Source organism: Oncorhynchus clarkii, chromosome 28 (assembly GCF_045791955.1).
Source record: "Oncorhynchus clarkii lewisi isolate Uvic-CL-2024 chromosome 28, UVic_Ocla_1.0, whole genome shotgun sequence".
Taxonomy (NCBI): Eukaryota; Metazoa; Chordata; class Actinopteri; order Salmoniformes; family Salmonidae; genus Oncorhynchus; species Oncorhynchus clarkii.
In genome coordinates this window covers 285,467-301,559 of record NC_092174.1, presented here as the reverse complement: position 1 = coordinate 301,559, position 16,093 = coordinate 285,467, and positions in this window count along the sequence as shown.

The window sequence follows — 16,093 nt, the reverse complement described above, 5'->3', positions numbered from 1 at the left end:
CCCGTAGGCTGTCTCATCGTTGTCAGTGATCAGGTCTACCACTGTTGTTTCATCTGAAAACTTAATGATGGTGTTGGAGTCGTGCCTGGCCAGTATCTATGAAAATTATCATGAATGCCAAGCGTAAATAGCAGGTAGGCTAAGCCATGTCAATCCCTTATAAAGCTTAATAAGAATAATGGATTAACTCAGGGCATTTCCATGATTGTTATTTCAGTAGATTAACAACAAGGTTACATGTTTCAGATCTGGTGTTGTAAGTAGAGAAGGAGAGCCTCCGGGTGAGCATTGACCATTGGATTTTGAGTAGTGCTTTCACGGATAGGTTTGGTCTCATTTCTGTAGTTGGTTTTGTATAGGCCCTTGTTTCTCTATAGTCCAGTGGTCCATTCAACTCTCCAGATATGACACAATATAGGAACACAGGGTTACCCATAGCTAAAAGGAATACTGATGATGCATTCCTTTTCATGACCACTAGCATTGTTACATGTCTGAACTCTTTAGAGCTCACCATAATTATACTGAACATGCAACAATTTCAAAGATTTTACTTACAGTTCACATGAGGAAATCCGTCAATTAAAATAAATTAATTAGGCCCTAATCTTTGGATTTCACATAACTGGAAACAGTCTGGAAACACAGATATGCCTGGAAACACAGATATGCATGTTGGTCACAGATACAATACCTTGGGCCTTACAATGGGCCTTACAATGGGCCTAAGGATCTCGTCAAGGTATTTTTGTGCATTTAAATTGCCACAATCGGTCATTCTGTTCACAACGCTGACAGCAAACCGCTCGGCCACACGACACCGTACACATACATAGTGTTGGAGCCAAATTCCCATTTTCTTTATTTGTGCTATATTTATTGTTTTGCTCAATTTAGAAAAAACATTACATGAATATAAGTATAAATATTGCATTATGGAGTATGATTGATTAACTCGTGTTTTTTTGGTTTTCTATGGTTATCATGGGTATTTAAAACCATTATGGAGCCTTTCCTGGGCACATCCCTTTTTTCCCCTTAACTATTTAGCAGTTCCCTCCGCTACACTAAGCAAGCTGGTAGTAGTCTATACACTTTAAATACGATCACTTTGACTTTGTTAATCGATGGAATATAGCCTATGAAATGACGGTTTGCTTGCATAATACATTTTTATTTTTACATTATTGGAGTTTTGGACTCCCTGTTCTGTGGTTACTTTGGAAGCGCATCTGACTGCCCTGCATCACATACCTGTGGAGTTGGAATACAAATTGCCAAAAAACTATCGCTGGATGGAAGGCTGACGAATGGGTTATCAGCATGATCAAACATCGGATTGGAGGTCAAGATTTAATTTGAACAAGGTGAAAAAGCGCTGATGCTCTACTGTATAAATTAAGAAGTGACGGAAGCTATTGTAACTGACTGTTTGATTTGCGCTACTCACTGTGGAGCGAGGCGAATGAAGTGCAGTTGCTCTTTCTATTGCTCAATCTGCTCGAATTTTTGTTACTTTTCGAGTTTAAATTGTGTGTGTCTTCTGATGTTTGGATTCGCGCTCTGAGTTGAGAACTGGCTGTGGAGCAGAGAGAAAATCGGTCGCTTTGCTGATTGGCTGTTGTGTCTGTTTTGAGGACTGTTGGGCTCATTCATTTAAGCTGTGCCGTGCTAAAATGCGTTCATACTGTGCTCATGGTTAAAAATCAATGGAATTGAACGGGATTTATGTTCAGTGTTAGGTGCCTTTACAATGGAAACTGCAGAAATTGAAAGGATCTAGAAGTGCTAAGTTAGGTGCACTTACTAAAAAGATACATGAGATCACACAGTTTATGGGGGAAATGTTGACTTGTTTGACACAAAGATATGCACTGATTTCTCAAAGTTGTTTAAGGAGTTGCATGATCTCCATGTGTCCATAAAATCTTTGTTACCTGCCGAGGAGGCAGGAAAGGATCCGGAAGAATGGTATGGCCCAAATGCATCAACACTGGATTATTTTGCAACCACAGTGGACACATGGCTGGAAGAAGCCCACCAGTGCTCAGCGGCTAACAAAACTGATGAGGAGATGATACCAAGGGACAGTATCTAAAATGTCTCCTCAAAACATGGAAATGGATCACAACACAGCAGGCACTCTGTACAATCCACCACATCCTCTATCAGGCTCCATTTGGAGGCTGAAAAGGCAGCCTTACTGGTTCAAGTTTAAGTATTGAAAAGGGAACAAGCATCAGAGAAACAAGAGACTCAACTCAAAGCTGAAATATTGGCTAACAGTACTGTCATGTGAATAGTCCCTTTCAGTGAATTGGCTAGAAGAGATATGTCACAGGTCCCCATAGCACACAACCAAACACCATGGCTGACCTGGGATCCCTATTGTTCACCACGTCTGTGCTTACTGCACAGGGCCAGGGTCAAAGTAGTATGTTGTAACAAAGGGCTACCACCACATAGCTCTTGTTTCATCGTAGGTCAACTAACACACATGCAGAGCCTTTTTGAACATGCTATTGAAGTCAGTACCGAGAACAACAAAGAGAGGTGTCACAAATCCCGATGAAGATGGTGCCTCTTCCTGTTTTTTCGGCGGTTGTCGTCGCCGGCCTACTATTTGCCACCGATCCCCTTTTCTGTTTCATTTAGTTGTGTCTGATTAGTTGCACCTGTTTCGTGTTTAGGTTTTGGTTGTGGGCTATTTAAACCCAGTAGGCCCGCCGGCTTTTGTGCGGGCTTGTTTTTCTGTTTATGGTGTGTGATTATTTTGTGGTATTCATTTTTCCAATCAGTTTCGTCCTGTTTGTTTGGACTGGGTCTTTACGCGCCCTTGTGTGTGTGGCGTGACCGTCTCTCTGGTTTTTTGGAAAATAAAGATCCACATCTTTTGAACTACCCTGCTCTCTGCACCGCACTCCTCCACCCACTACTTATAGAAGCCGTGACAAGAGGCTGCACCTTTTGGAGCAATTCCACATGGGGTAACCCAGAGATCTAGTCCGCAGTTGCCAACATTTGGTGGCTGACAGAGGTTCTGCAGAGGCCAAAAGGCTTCTGATAAAACACTTTAGAGATATTTATTTAACCAGGTAGGCCAGTTGAGAACAAGTTCTCATTTACAACTGCGACCTGGCCAAGATAAAGCATTAACAGTGCGACACATACAACGACACAGAGTTACCCATGGAATACACAAACATACAGTCAATAACACAATAGAAAAGTCTATATACAGTGTGTGCAAATGAGGTAAGATTAGGGAGGAAAGGCAATAAATAGGCCGTAGTGGTGAAATAATTACAATTTAGGAATTAAACACTGGAGTGATAGATGTGCAGAAGATAAATGTGCAAGTAGAGATACTGGGGTGCAAAGGAGCAAAAAAAATCTAATAATATGGGGATGGAGTAGTTGGATGGGCTATTTACAGATGGGCTATGTACAGGTGTAATGATCTGTAAGCAGCTCTGACAGCTGATATGAGTCTCCAGCTTCAGTGATTTTTGCCATTCGTTCCAGTCATTGTCCATAGTCCTCAAAGAGGAATTGGCTTTGGAGGTGACTAGTGAAATATACCTGCTGGAGCGGGTGGGTGCTGCTAGGATGACCAGTGAGCTGAGATAAGGTGGGGCTTTACCTAGCAAATACTTTTATAAATGACCTGGAGCCAATGGGTTTGGCGACGAATATGAAGCGAGGGCCAGCCAACGAGAGCATACAGATCGCAGTGGTGGGTAGTATATGAGGCTTTGGTGACAAAACGGATGGCACTGTGATAGACTGCATCCAATTTGCTGAGTAGAGTGTTGGAGGCTATTTTGTAAATGACATCGCCGAAGTCAAGAATCGGTAGGATGGTCAGTTTTACGAGGGTATGTTTGGCAGCATGAGTGAAGGATGCTTTGTTTGCGAAATAGGAAGCCGATTCTAGATTTAATTTTGGATTAGAGATGTTTAATGTGAGTCTGGAAGGAGAGTTTACAGTTGTTAAAGAAATTAAATTACTCTGTTTTAATATCCAATTAAATTAAACACTCTGTCCATTCATAAGGACATATTTCACATATTTCACATGCCCATGTCAGCTCCAGAGCTTACTTTTCCACTTGAGCGTATCTCTGCTCAGTCGGTGTGAGAGACCGGGAAGCGTAGGCAACTGGGTCTCCATTCCTCACTCTTCTTCTGCAGCAACACTCCTAGTCGTAGAAAGACGCATCAGCTGACACATTGATCTCTTTGTTTGGGTCGGACAAGGCTAGCACAGGTGTGGATGTCAGCTCCTCCTTCAGCTCTTTAAAGGCTTTAACTTGGTCGGCCCCCCAGGACCAGTGTTTCTTCTTTGAGAGTAGGTTTCTGAGAGGTTTGTCCTTTTCTGCTAACTGAGGGATGAACTTTCCCAGTTGGTTCACCATTCCTAGAAAACTTTGCAGCTCGCTTACGTTGGATGGCTCTGCCATCTCCTTGACAGCCTCTGTCTTTGTCGGGTCAGGTCACATGTGTCCATCTTCAGAGTTATGCCTGCTTTTTCCATCTTCTGCAATGCGGCATGAGGTCTTGCATCATGCGCCTCCTGTGTTTGGCCCGGGACCAACAAATCATCCATGTGACAGACCACAACTTCCAGGCCTTCAGTGACCTCTGTCACCATTCTATTCTGGAAGTGTTCAGGTGCTGAATCGATGCCAAAAGGCAGATTGTTGAAGTAGTAATGTCCAAAAGGTGTGATGAAGGTTGTTAGCTTAACTGACTCCTCGGCTAGCGGAATCTGCAAGAAGCCCATGTTCGCATCGAGCTTGCTGAAGATCTTTGCCCCGGCTAGTGAGCCAAGGGTCTGTTCGACAGTGGGAAGTATGTATTTTTCTCTACACACACTCATTGAGACTGATGAAATCAACACATATCCTGTCAGAGGAATCCGTTGTAGAGTGAGTAGGGTTCTGCGCTGGGTTTCAGCTTGATGGTATATGGGTGTTGTACTGTGCCAAGACCGCTGAACAGCTTTGGATAGCTTTCTTTCAGTGTCTGTAAATCGCGCAACTAGCTCAGTCTTTGTGATAGCTGGTCTGCCTAGTAAAGCTGTGTAGATCTCTGATGACATCATACATGACCTCGAGGGTCTCCTTTTCTCCCTGTGGTAGAACCACACTTGTGAAGCTGATCATGTCCAGCGGCGCTCTTCCTGGTCCTAGCAGAAGTTTTGTTGGTTTTTGCAGAGCTGGCTTGCTGGTTACTGCAAAAATGTGATTGAACACATTGTCTGGGATAACAGTCACATCAACAGTCACATATTTTGAATTTCACATTTCTGTCCATCACTTGAATGTCAATCATCCATGGGTCACTTCCTGCTGTCATTGTTCATAGGAAAATGCTATCATCATCTTCTTAAACCATGTTTACGGCTCTTGATGACACATAGGTAATGTCCCTTTTTCCCACAGGAGTGACACACTACTTCATTAGCTGCACACTATGCTCTTGGTTGTGCAAGGATTTTGCCACAGTTTCCACACTTTTACTACTTTTTGTCATTAGCATTAGCATTTCCATGGCTAGCTTCTTCACACTGGAATTTCTGTTTCCACTGGCTGCCTTTCTGCATAACTCTATCCACTGAGGATGCCTATTTTGTTGTTTCTGTGTCACCTCGCAAGCAACTTTGCTGCTTTTTCTCTTCTTCAGTTTGCCTTGCCATCTCAATGGCTGTCTCTAGCGTGAGATCTTTATCTAGCTGCATACATTCTGACAGATGCATGTCTGCTAACTCAACGACAAGCCTGTCTCTAATTAGTTCATCATGCAAAAGTCCATAGTTGCAATACTCTGCTAAGGCATATAAGGCTGTGACAAAATAATCCACTGTTTCATTTCCCCCGTCTCCGCATGTTACAGCGAGCTCTCTTATAGATCATGTTCTTTTTCACAATAGAGAAGGCAAGAAATCCGTCTCTCATTTGTCCATACTGTTTTTGCTCAAGTTCGTTTCGGTTTAGACCCCTCAAAACGTCATCTGCTTCTTCACCCATACAGTACATGAGTGTTTACCTGGTTCTCCTAAGTAGATGTGTGAAGATTACTCGCCTGATGAAAGCGCTCAAACCTCCTAATCCATTTGGTCCATTCCTGAGGTTTAGAAAAATCAAACGGCTCCAGTGGCTGAATGCTAAATGTAGCACTTGGGCCTGTATGCACGAGTATCTGTGCCCCTCCCGCTGCACCTTGCACCTGCAGCAGGCCTCTTCCCACTGCTGCCAGTGGCTGATGTGCTTCTCCCGCGACGTCATCCATGCTGATTAGCCTCCTCAATTTTTTTTTTACCCAAAACTTTTTAACCCAGTACTGTAATTTAAACTGTTAGTGAATACACTCATTCTATCCCCATGTTGTGCAATCAAACTTGAATGTATGTGAGTAAAATAACTACTAACGGTGAATCTTTATGAAGGCATATTTATTGCTAACTTGATGTTGCTTCACATTACAAGTCACGAGAGAGAAATGCTTTCTTCATGAACCCCTACATTCCCACAGGCCATGATTAGCATATGGCCAATCAGAATGCAATATGCAAATAACACCACAAATACATGAGCTGAGTGTAATGTGTTGTCCATGAGAGACTTGACAACCCTGAAAGTGAAAGAAAGTGGCAATTCCATGCAAAAATCCAACTGCAAGCTAGTGATGTATTATGACCACCAGTTGGAGCCAAAAGGCAAGAAAACACTCAAGTTTCAATGAAAGAACTAGACGCACCTGCAATACTTGGAAGATCAGCTTGTCCGCAAATTAGCTTAATACAGGGAATATTCAAGCTTGAACAAAAGACAGAGATTGACATTGAGTGAATATGAAGATTTATTCACGACTTGGATGTGTTCCAGGAGTTCAAACTGAGAGGGTAAACAGTTTGGTGACAATCAAAATGCGGGTATGCATGGACCCACAGGATCTAAACACAAAGCCATCAAGAGAGAACATTGTAATTTACGTACCATTGAAGAGGTAGTTACTGAAATGCCTACGCTAAGGTATTTTCAGTAGATGATGCAAACCAAGAATTCTGGCAAATCCAACTGGATGAAGAGAGCTCCCGACTCTGTACTTTCAATACACTGTTAGGGAGGTATTCATTCAAGAGACTGCGGTTTGGAATTGCATCTGCTCCAGAGGTGTCTCGCCCAGCATTTGGAATGTCTGGAAGGTGTCATAAACATCATGGATGTCATTCTTGTCTGGGGTGATGACACAGAGCAGCACGCCCAGAGACTGAAAGAGCCACTAGACAGACTGAGAAGCATCAACTTGAAACTGAATAAGGACAAGTGCAAAATCAGAATTACATAAATTGGCTACATTGGACATGTGAAAAGCAAACAAGGCCTGAAATAAGACCAAAAGGTAAGAGCAATACAAGAAATGCCAGAGTCAAAGGACTAAGTAGCGGTTCAGAGGTTCATGGGAATGTTGCAGTATCTCGCAAAGTTAATCTTAAATCTATCAGATGTCAGCACACCACTGAAACAACTTCTGGAAGGTGACGTTCAGTGGCACTGGGAGTCTTCACAGTAACAGAGCTTCAAAAGCTTGAAATCACTCATCAGCAATGAGTGTTAAAGTACTATGATGTGAAAAAAATCAGTGACACTATCTCAGGATGCAAGCTCAGAAGGCTTGGGAGCTGTGATTCTGCATGGTGGTCAGCCAATCGCATATGGGTCAAGATCCCTCAGGCTGTCAAGAGATATGCTCAAATGTAAAAGAGCTACTGGCGATAGTGTATGGCTGAGAGAAGTTTTATCAATACCTGTATGGAGAACAGATCCAGGTGGATCACCAGCAAGACTACAGAGAATGCTGATGAGACTACAGAGATAGTCTACATGTGACATAAACCAGGAAAGGAGATGCACATCACTGATGTGCTGAGACGAGCATACCAGAAGGAACAGAGAGAGAAATTGCTAGATGTAAACTACATTGCTCATCAACTTCCTGTTTCAGAAGAAATACTGCAGCAATTCAAAACAGCAACAGCAGAAGACGGAGAGTTAAGACCGGTCACAGAAACAGTTAAAAAAAAAGGATGGCGAGAGGAAGAATTGCAAAGAAAAATACAGCACTATTGGACCTTCAGAGAGGACTTGATGGACTGCTGTTCAAAACTTGTCGTTCATCAGAAAATGAGAGAATAAATTCTGGAAAAAGTCCATGAAGTGTACAGGGGAATCGTAAAATGTAAGAAACAAGCAAGGGATGTTCTGGCCAGGCATGGCTAAACAGATTTGAAGATGTAACAATGTTACAAAAATGTAACAAAATGTGCAGTCTGCAACACACACAAAAACAATACCAAAGAGCCTCATCCATGTCTCATCCAGTCACAGAGAGCGCTTGGGCCAAAGTTCGAGTGGACCTCTTCGTTTACAATGACACAGAATATCTACTCAGAATACCCAGAAATCTTCAAGCTCAGTGGAACAACAAGTAAACACATCATTATAGCACAAAAGTCAATCTTCGCAAGTGCCTGATGTTTTGTGCTCAAATAATGGAAGAGTTGGTGAGTCAAGAAATGTCAGAGTCTCTACCAGCTGGGATTTAAAACATGTCACGCCGAGCCCTAGATTTCCACAGTCAAACGGCCAAGCTGAGAGAGAAGTTCAGACTGTGAAAAACCTGTTGAGAAAAGTACAAGATGGCTTACATTACATAGCTCTCCTTGAGTACAGAAACACACCCCTGGATGGAGTAGGTATCTCACCAGCACAACTATTAATGGGAAGAAGGCTGAAGAGAAAGATTCCAACATCAAAGAGATCAACATTTCAGGAGCCGTCTCACAAGCAGACAACAGAGACAAAAACATTACTTTCACTAAGCTTTCGGTCATGAAAGAAGGAGAACGAGTAAGGATCAGACAAGACAACAAATGGCAACCAGCAAGTGTACTTGGGAAACATTTGTACTTGGAAATCAAGTTCATACATAGTACGAACACCAAACGAGAGAATTTACAGAAGGAACCAGAGACACCTGTTAAGAATACATGAAACAAGGCCTCCCGGGTGGCGCAGTGGTTAAGGGCGCTGTACTGCAGCGCCAGCTGTGCCATCAGAGTCCCTGGCTCTGTCGTAACCGGCCGCGACCGGGAGGTCCGTGGGCGACGCACAATTGGCCTAGCGTCGTCCGGGTTAGGGAGGGATTGGTCGGTAGGGATCTCCTTGTCTCATCGCGCACCAGTGACTCCTGTGGCGGGCCGGGCTAGCCAAGGTTGCCAGGTGCACGGTGTAGCCTCCGACACATTGGTGCGGCTGGCTTCCGGGTTGGATGAGCGCTGTGTTAAGAAGCAGTACGGCTGGTTGGGTTGTGTATCGGAGGACGCATGACATTCAGCCTTCGTCTCTCCCGAACCCATACGGGAGTAGTAGCAATGAGACAAGATAGTAGCTACTACAACAATTGGATACCACGAAATTGGGGAGAAAAAGGGGTAAAAAAAAATAATATATATATATATATATATATATATATAAAAAATATTTAAAAAAATACATGAAACAACACACCCAGAGAGACGCACAAAAACCATAATGGACTTACCTTATCCTGTGGATAGAGAACCTGAAACAAGTGTCAGCCTGGAGAGAGTTATGGACAGCATAAAGAAACACAGAGACGGCCCGACCTCTTAACTCTGAAACACCTTTTTTAGCCTTAACTACACTCCAAATCAAATGACATGTTTTACATGTCAACATCAGAAGTATAAGGAGAAACAAATAGGAGCTGATGCAACTTCTTCTAGAAAAGCAAATTAGCATGGCCTCTATCAACGAGACCTTTCTAAGTACTAATACAAGATTTCGCATTCCTGGCTATAACATTCTCAGAAAGGATCGACCAAAGGGATGCAGAGGTAGTGTGGCACTTATTTTAAAGGAAGGAATTGAGTACTCTGACGCTGTTTTTAACCTCACCAAAGAAGAACTTAACAACAACGAGTACGCTGCAGTAAAAATAACCTTAAATGCACATACAGCTCTTCTGATAGCGACTTTATACTGTCCACCCACAAAAACACCCTCTGAAAAATGGATTACTGCCCTTACAGACCACAATCATAATGGGAGATTTTAATGCCAAACACATTGATTTTAACTGCAATACTACAAATCACTCTGGAAGGGTATTAAGGGATATCCTTGACAACAATCCTGGCCATCCTCCACACCGATGAGCCAACACACATCTATTCTTCCACCTCCATGGCAGACATTCTTGATCTTGTCCTCTGTTCCCCGGACTTGTCTGCTAAACTCCTTAGCTTCTCGTCAGCAATGACATGGGAAGTGACCACCTTCCTGTCCTTGCCTCCTTTTCTCTCCAACTTCAACCGGCAAACAAAGGTACAACTACAAGAAATCAAACTGGGAAAAATACAGAAAATGCATTACAGACAATACAGAACCCCAAGGATTTGGACCAGGTGGCTGAGAGAATCGGGAGTGTCCTCATCCAGGCCCAGGAAGAGACTATTTCACTTACCACCATCAGACCACCACAACAACAACTCCCACCACATATCCTTAGTCTCGTCAAGCAGAAGAGAAAGGTCTGGAGAGATTTTATTAGAACAAGGGCACCAAACCTGAAAACAGAAGTTAATCGGTTACAGAATCATTTCAGATACCAACTCACCCTCCACAAACAGAAACAGTGGACTGCCTTCTATCACCAGCTAGAAACAGACACCAACCCCCGGACCTTCTGGCAAAAAATCTAAACAATTAATGGAGACAAAACTAATAATATCATACCTGTGCTAAAGTAACAATACCAACTTATCAAAGAAAACAAAGCAAAAGCTATATTATTTAGGAACCACCTACAAAATGTTAATTATTGTCCCAATGACCTTCTCTTTGACAAAGACTGGAAAAACATTGTCGATAGAGAAATACAGAAAACAATATATACAGTTGAAGTCGGAAGTTTACATACACTTAGGTTGGAGTCACTGAAACTCGTTTTTCAACCACTCCACAAATGTCTTGTTAACAAACTATAGTTTTGGCAAGTCGGTTAGGACATCTACTTTGTGCATGACAAGTAATTTTTCCAACAACTGTTTACAGACAGATTATTTCACTTATAATTCACCGTGTCACAATTCCAGTGGGTCAGAAGTTTACATTCTGACCCACTGTTGACTGTGCCATTAAACAGCTTGGAAAATGCCAGAAAATTATGTCATGGCTTTAGAAGCTTCTGATAGGCTAATTGACATAATTTGAGTCAATTGGAGTTGTACCTGTGGATGTATTTCAAGGCCTACCTTCAAACTCAGTGCCTCTTTGCTTGACATCATGGGTCAAATCAAAAGAAAATCAAAGACCTCAGGAAAAAGAAATTGCAGACCACCACAATTCTGGTTCATCCTTGGGAGCAATTTCCAAATGTTCATCTGCACAAACAATAGTACACAAGTATAAACACCATGGGAGCACGCAGTCGTCATACCACTCAGGAAGGAGACGCGTTCTGTCTCCTAGAGATGAATGTACTTTGGTGGAAAAAGTGCAAATCAATCCCAGAAGATGCTGGAGGAAATGGGTACAAAAGTATCTATATCCACAGTAAAACAAGTCCTATATTGACATAACCCGAAAGGCCGCTCAGCAAGGAAGAAGCCACTGCTCCAAAACCGCCATAAAAAGCCAGACTACGGTTTGCAACTGCACATGGGGACAAAGATTGAACTTCTTAGAGAAATGTCCTCTGGTCTGGTGAAACAAAAATAGAACTGTTTGGTTGTAATGACCATCATTTTGTTTGGAGGAGAAAGGGGGAAGCTTGTAAGCCAAAGAATACCATCCCAACCGTGAAGCACGGGAGTGGTAGCATCATGTTGTGGGGGTGCTTTGCTGCAGAAGGGACTGGTGCACTTCACAAAATAGATGGCATCATGAGGGAAGAAAATTATGTGGATTTATATTAAGCAATATCTCAAGACATCAGTCAGGAAGTTAAAGCTTGGTCGCAAATGGGTCTTCCAAATGGACAATGACCCCAAGCATAATTCCGAAGTTGTTGCAAAATGGCTTAAGGACAACAAAGTCAAGGTATTGGAGTGGCCATCACAAAGCCCTGACCTCAATCCTATAGAAAATCTGTGGGCAGAACTGACAAAGCATGTGTGAGCAAGGAGGCCTACAAACCTGACTCAGTTACACCAGCTATATCAGGAGGAATGGGCCAAAATTCACCCAATTTATCGTGGAAGTCTACCTGAAATGTTTGACCCAAGTTAAACAATTTAAAGGCAATGCTACCAAATACTAATTGAGCGTATGTAAACTTCTGACCCACTGGGAATGTGATGAAAGAAATTAAAGCTGAAATAAATCACATTTCACATTCTTAAAATAAAGTGGTGATCCTAACTGACCTAAAACAGTGAATTTTTACCAGGATTAAATGTCAGGAATTGTGAAAAACTGAGTTTAAATGTATTTTGTTAAGGTGTATGTAAACTTGTTTTGTTGTGTAGTGGCTTTGCTGGCATGCATTCCACATTGTTTTGTTTGCCCCATCAAGATTTACATGCTAAAATTGCCACTGGTGGCAAGGAATATGAACTAACAATAGAGCAAACAACGCAATTATCACAACACATGGGTTGTAATATGGAGATTTTTTCCTGGTTACCCACACACCACTACTCAAATCAAATCAAATGTATTTGTCACATAGACATGGTTAGCAGATGTTAATGTGAGTGTAGCGAAATGCTTGTGCTTCTAGTTCCGACCACGCAGTAATATCTAACAAGTAAACTAACCTAACAATTTCTCAACAACTACCTTATACACACAAGTGTAAAGAAATGAATAAGAATGTGTACATAAAAATACATGAATGAGCGATGGCCGAACGGCATAGGCAAGATGCAGTAGATGGTATAGAGTACAGTATATACATATGAGATGAGTAATATAGGGTATATAAACTATATAAAGTGGCATTGTTTAAAGTGGCTAGTGATACTGTTGATAATGGGATATGTAGGAGGGCGAGCCGGTCAAGGATCGATTCAGACAAGGTGGTCTATTGTATGACAAGTGACAGTTTAATTATGAGTAAAGATATCTGGTACAACGTATACGGGCCATTTCATTCGGTTCTTAAGGAACCAGCAGAAAAGAAGCGCAGATAACAGAGTGCATGTATGTTATATACAGTACAGAAAGTAGGTTGATTCTAGAAGATCGGGTCTTCGGGTTGGTTCAGGCTGAGGTGTAGTCTTCTTGGATTGGCCCTGTTGGGCCGTCCGTCATCCCTCTGGTTCCCGTTCCTTGTCACACAATGTTCAGCTAAAAAAGGAGATTAGGTGTGTGCGCTGTCCTCAGTCACACAATGTTCGGCTAGAAAGGAGATTAGGTGTGTGCGCTGGTTTCTGCAAGTCAAGGCTGTCTCTTCCTCCCAATGTGTGGGTGTATGTCTTATATGTGTGTCCTCGGCAGTTAGTGTGTGTAATGTGTGTGTGCTGTGTGTGTGGGTGTGGGAGCTATCCTGTATGGGACCTAACATGTTTTACTGTGAAAATACGTTGTCTCAGTTATAGCAATGTAATAGCAGTAGGCTGGTCACCTGCATAAGAAATAGCACTTCCTTACAAATCCCTCTCTTCACGTCTCCCCAGAGACGTGACACAACCTAACTAGATCCAGACACAAAAAGAAAACTTTTCCCAGAAGGAAAAGTTTTGTGATTCCCTCTCTTCACATCTCCTAAGAGATGTGACATAAACTAGGCTAACAATTACAAAGTTTAAAATACCTTCATGTTCTCCATTCGATCCCACTATGTACTAGATTGGCTACCAGCCACCTAGGAACTTGCAACCCTCATGTCAAAAGAGAACAACAGCTCATTGAAAAACAGAACAAAAGAAAATGGTGTGAAATTTAAGCCCCCCTTTTTGACACCCACTAGGGTGTCACTCATTATCCCTTATTTCAGCAGTCATAGCATTTCATGAAAAGAAAAACAAAACCTAGTAGGCACTCTCAACCTCATCCTCAAATTCGGGCAGGTCATTAGCAAGCAGAGGAAACATCTGGGAAAGGGGGAAAGGGTCAATAGCTCTAGAGATAACCCTAGTGGTAAGGGAACGGATACATGGAATGCAACAGCATCCACAGAGAACCAAAATGGCCGTGAACACCGAAATGGAGACCAAAATGGAGGAGACCAGGGTTTTATATTTACCAAAGGCACTCATCCAGGAGTCCCACATTGAGGTATCAATCCCAGAATGAGATTTCATTTTACCATTAAGAGTCCTCAAACCTTCTAGGGCTACGGTCAAGCTACCATCGGAGGCTGTGTTATTAGGGATGAAAGTACAACACTGTTCACCAAACATAGTGCAAGCTCCACCTTTCTCTGCCGGTAGCATATCCACTGCAATGCGATTCTGGAATGTATTCTATCCACATTTTTATTAACAGTGCACCACCAACAAATGGAGGACTCAAACCCAGCTGCCACCTGATCCACCAACTTGTACTCGTCAGGAACTCCCCTTGGGACTCCAATGGCGTCTATGTACGTCGGATCACCACTAGATGGGGTGGTGGCACGCCTGGAACGTCCCCTCCAATATTCAGGGTTCACCCTCTGGACCCTAAGGATGAGGTCTCCAGCCTCTGTAGGGTAGATAGAAACAGGCAAAAGGAGAGTAACAAGTGCACAGCTTCCAGTAGTATTGGAGGGTAATTTATCAAACAGGACAGTGTTGCCACACCACCACCACACATCTGCTCTGGATATTGGCCTGAAACTCCCAACAATGTTGATTGTATCCAGACACCAATTCCCAGGAACCTGTCCCACATTAGTACCGCCTCCCGTCATTTTGACACAGGTGAAATGTGCCCTGGCAACCTTGTTGGAAAACAATGGTTTCCTAGCAGTAGATTTAGTCATGGGATAGACAGCATCCCAGGCAGAGCAATTACAACTGGGGTTATCCGTAGTCATTAATGGGATTAAACATGTTAGAGTCACATCTGTAACAGACTTCTTAAAACACGGTATGATGCAAGCAGCACAACACATCAATAATACAAATACAAGAATTAGGGTCAGAAATCCAGTAACCACCATACCAGTGTACTTACCAAACCAGGCTCCCAACCAAAAGAACAGTCCAGACTCCTCCACCCCCGCCATGGTCCTCATCTCAGCAGATAGTGCACCAAGTCCATTAAAGGCCTTAGCTATACCACCATCTGGAGTGGTGTTATTAGGAATATACGTGCAACATTGTTCACCGAACATCTTGCAGACTGTCTGGCAACCCTAGATGTGGCCTCAAGCTGTTCAGACAGACCAGTGAGTGCATCACGGGGGTAATTCACAAAACGCTGTTGATTATAGTAGATATAACTGATCCATGCAGTCTGTCTAGCATCCACTATGGCTGGACCTATAATAGGTAGTAAGTGCCAGAGTCCATCATTCCTACCCAAGGCCTGAAACTCATGAGGAACCCCCACTGGCACTCCCAACAGGTTAGCGTGTATGTCAACTACATCCTCTGTCCATGGAGCACTACATCTATGTCTCCCATGGGATGGAATGTTTTCAGGTCCCCTGGATACAGAACCCAACAGCTGTTCAGAAGTAACATCAACAATGGTCAGTGGAATTATCAAACTGGTCAGAGCACACGTACCTTGCCAGTCTCCTCTAAGAATGGGTCTCAGTACTCTTTTGGGTCCACATATTCACCACACATCAGCCAGACCACTAGTTTGGTTTAGGCCTGTAACTGGCCAAGTGGCATAAATGGTTATGTTACTGCTGCAATCAGCTTCAGGCAATCTCCCATAGTCCATGCCGCTACCTGTACCCGTGATGCAACTGTAATTGCCCCCATATGCCTTAACACCCCAAGGGGCCCGATGAGGAGGTACTGTAGGAAACACAAGGCTCAAAGAGGAACAGAGGGTTGAATTGGGCTGAACCTGGTAAAAACCTCTCAGAATACACAACCACCCCTCTCCTTCTCCTATAG